This window comes from the organism of the source record quoted next, unplaced genomic scaffold (genome assembly GCF_019419815.1).
Source record: "Pyrus x bretschneideri cultivar Hongxiangsu unplaced genomic scaffold, Pyrus_bretschneideri_v1 Contig121, whole genome shotgun sequence".
NCBI lineage: Eukaryota > Viridiplantae > Streptophyta > Magnoliopsida > Rosales > Rosaceae > Pyrus > Pyrus x bretschneideri.
The window spans coordinates 371,059-374,759 of record NW_025999415.1 but is presented as its reverse complement, the minus strand read 5'-3'; the positions used below and the strand labels follow the sequence as shown (position 1 = coordinate 374,759).

Here is a 3,701-nt window from a genome sequence, read left to right as displayed (position 1 = left end):
ACTACATCCTTCAAGGCATCAAACCACGAACATTTGAGGAGTTAGCCACCCGCGCCCATGATATGGAGTTAAGCATCACCCGTCATGGGAAGAAAGAACAGATCGCCGACTACAAGAATGACAAAGTTTTGGGGCCAAAGGTGGATAAGGCTACGTGGAAACCCACCAAGGAAGCAATGACGGTCAACACAACTCCAGTCAAAATCCATACACGAAGCAAGGTGATTCAAACCGAAGCTTTTCGTGATCAAGAGATACGTAGACGCACTTTGAAGGAGCTTGAGGAAAAGACTTATCCATTCCCCGACTCTGACGTGGTTGCTATGTTGAAAGACTTGCTTGACAAAAAGGTGATCGACCTACCTGAGTGCAAATGGCCAGAAGATATGAACCGTACTGACAGTCCAAGGTACTGTAAATTCCACCGCTTCATTAGTCATCCGACGGAAAAGTGCTTTGTGCTAAAAGATCTCATCATGAAGTTGGCTCAGAAAGGGATCATCGAGCTAGATCTTAAGGATGTGGTGAAGTCAAACTATACCACCGTCACTTCTGGCTCTTTGAACTCAAAATCTTCACCTCAACCGCTGGGGGCATGCTCCAAAACCATGTCAGTCAAGTCAAGTGAAGTTGAAGGATGGACTTATGTCACTCCAAAGAAAATGCACAAGAAACATAGGTCTCCTCCACAAGTTCACCAATCGGAAAGGGGGCAAAGCAGCTACCGTCAACCTTCAAAGCTACATGAAAGTGTTGAGGGTGATGAAGTTATGACACAAAGATCGTTCGTTGCCATCACGATGCGCGATTTCTTCCCCAAAGACTTCTTCAATCACTCAGTCAAGACTCCTTGCTATAAAGATTGCAAGGAATGCCTCTCTAAGATCGTTTGACAAATTCCAAAAGCTCCTCGTTCGCACGAGCCTAAAAGGCGCCAACCAAAGCTCCTCGTTCGCACGAGCCTAAAAGGCGACAACCAAAGCTCCTTGTCCGCACGAGCATAAAAGGCGACAACAAACGCTCCTTGCCTGCATGAGCTGAAAATGCAAACGGCACCAAGACTCTCCTTGCTTGCTTGAGCTGAAACTGCAAATGGCACCAAAAGCTCATTGTCCACACAAGCATAAAAGGTGACAACAAAATGCTCCTAGCCCGCAAGAGCATAAACTGTGTACGGCACCAACAAAAAATATATGTATTTGAACTACGTTATGACTTAATCTTTTCTTTGGAAGGGTACGTAGGCAGCTCGAACATTCAACTTCGAGTTCAGTCACATCAAAATAAAAAATTAAATTAGGTTTTATTAAATGTTTGACTATCGAAAGTCAATTTCATTACAAATGCAACAATATTCTGAGTAAAAAAAAAAAAAACAGTTTCTTCAAAAGAAAAAAAGAAAAAGAAAAAAAATATATATATAAATTCCTTCTCGGCCCAAATAACATATACAGTAGCAGCCCCAGGCTTAGCAGATGGACCTCAAGGCCCTAGACAAAACGGACGGTGCAGACCCTCGTTGAAGCCCAAATCCGGGCCTAGGCACAGCTTCGACATCTCCACTCGCTTCTTGGCTTCCGTTTCTACACCTCATCTTCTGCAACTCCTCTTTTCGAGAATGCCATCGCCACCTTTTCGGCGGAATCTTCCCCCGCATACTCTGCAAACCCTCTCCGTCGACTATCATGATGTCGCTCGATGAAGACAGCCTCGAGACTAAAGTGGATGTCAAGGAGGACGACAAAACTCCATGACTCGTTCCTCACCAGAATCTGGACCTTCCAGCTCGTCCGCCCCTACTGTTGCTGCACCACGACCCAGAAACGATGTATGAGCCCTAACTGGTCCAGGGCTCGCTATTAAAAGAAAAGAGGGTGCTGAAGTCATTAAACACCTGGTGAACAATGACAACTTCACCACTTGCCTTCTCGTCGATCGATCCTCCGCCGTCTCTGCGACATCCAGTTTGACGTTACGTAAGTGACGTAGAGGGTAGCGCCATTCTTGAACTTCGAAGGTTAAGGCAGCTTCTCCTCCATAGCCCAAAATCCGCTTAGACCCTCTAGACCTCAAGGCCCGTGACAAAATATCCACCAAATCAAATGGAGTGCACCACAGCTCAAGGCCTAAAGAATTAGGAGAGAGAGCCTATCCTCACCACCTTCTTCATCGAGCTCCCTCCACGTTGGCGCAGCCAATCTCGCCAGCACAGCATCATCATCAGCCGCATCAGTCCCTCTCTCTCTCTGGGCGGTGGATTTCTGGAGCTTTCTGTAGAACCACAAGCTAACATGCCACCGTGCTCGGCGGAACGCGACGGTGTATCCAGAGCCTCGTCAACTGTCGTCCTCTTCCTGCTACTCTTCTCAGTCCTGGCCACCAGTTCCACTGCTTGCTCCAACGGCAATTGCTAGGTTCTAGATGCTTGTGCGGCGGCGACGGACTGCTGGCCGGGTCTTTACTGTGGCAACTGCCCTGCTTCCGTTGAGAATCAACTCGTTTGCACCAGAGGCCAAGCAATCGTACCCACTTCAATTATTAATGGGTTTCCATTCAACAAGTACACATGGTTGGTGACTCATAATTCTTTCAGCATCGTTGTTGCACCGCCCGTGGCTGGTGTTCAAAGACTCACATTTTACAACTAAGAGGACACTGTTACTAACCAGTTGAGAAATGGAGTGAGAGGGCTGATGTTGGATATGTACGATTTTGAGAATGATATCTGGCTTTGTCATTCCTTTAAGGGGCAATGTTTCAACTTCACTGCATTTCAACCTGCAATTAACACTTTGACGGAAGTGGAAACATTTTTAAGTCAGAACCCGACAGAGATTGTGACCATTATAATTGAGGACTACGTGAAAACTCCAAAAGGGTTAACGACATTGTTTACCAATGCTGGGTTAAATAAGTATTGGTTTCCTGTAGCGAAAATGCCAAGAAAGGGTGAAGATTGGCCCACTGTTACTGAAATGGTGCGAGAGAATCATCGGCTTCTTGTTTTTACGTCTGATGCTTCAAAGGAAGCACAGGAAGGAGTAGCTTACCAGTTGAAATAGATGGTGGAAAACGAAGCTGGAGATCCTGGGGTAAAACCAGGCTCATGCCCGAAGAGAAAAGAATCAAAGCCTCTGAATTCAAAAAGTGCATCTCTTTTCTTTCAAAATTATTTCCCAACATATCCTGTTGAAGCTGAAGCTTGCGAAGAGCATTCAACTCCACTGGAGCAGATGGTCAGTACCTGTTATAAAGCTGCAGGGGTGGTGCCGAATTTTTTGGCAGTCAACTTTTACATGAGGAGTGATGGTGGAGCTTCTTCCTCTGTCTCCTCACGCTGCCAACAAACCTCGAGCTCGTCCCCCTGGCCACCATGATCAAAATCAGCGAAGAAACTTCAGTGACCGCTGTCAAACAACTAGCCGATCGTAAAGCTCAACGCTTTGCACTACTTCAAGCTCTGGCTGCTTCTGCACTTCCGCCATTGTCGCTACCTGTGAATGTGATTGACAAAACCAAAGTTTGTCAACTCACACCCAAAAACTTCCTCCGTCTCTTACCTCCTACTACTCCAAGCTCCTCTACATTTCCTCCCTGCACCATGTGGGGAATATATATATAAAAAAAAATTATTATTAAAAGAAAAGAAAAAAAAATAATAATAATAAAATAAAGTAAAAGGGAATGATGATGTTGGAAAG

General features: G+C 45.6%; 1 pseudogene; it reads left to right on the top strand.

Annotated features, from left to right (window-relative positions):
- Positions 1 to 2,214: 2,214 nt before the first annotated feature.
- LOC103953136 lies at positions 2,215 to 3,377 on the top strand (annotated as a pseudogene).
- The last annotated feature ends 324 nt before the right edge of the window (positions 3,378 to 3,701 follow it).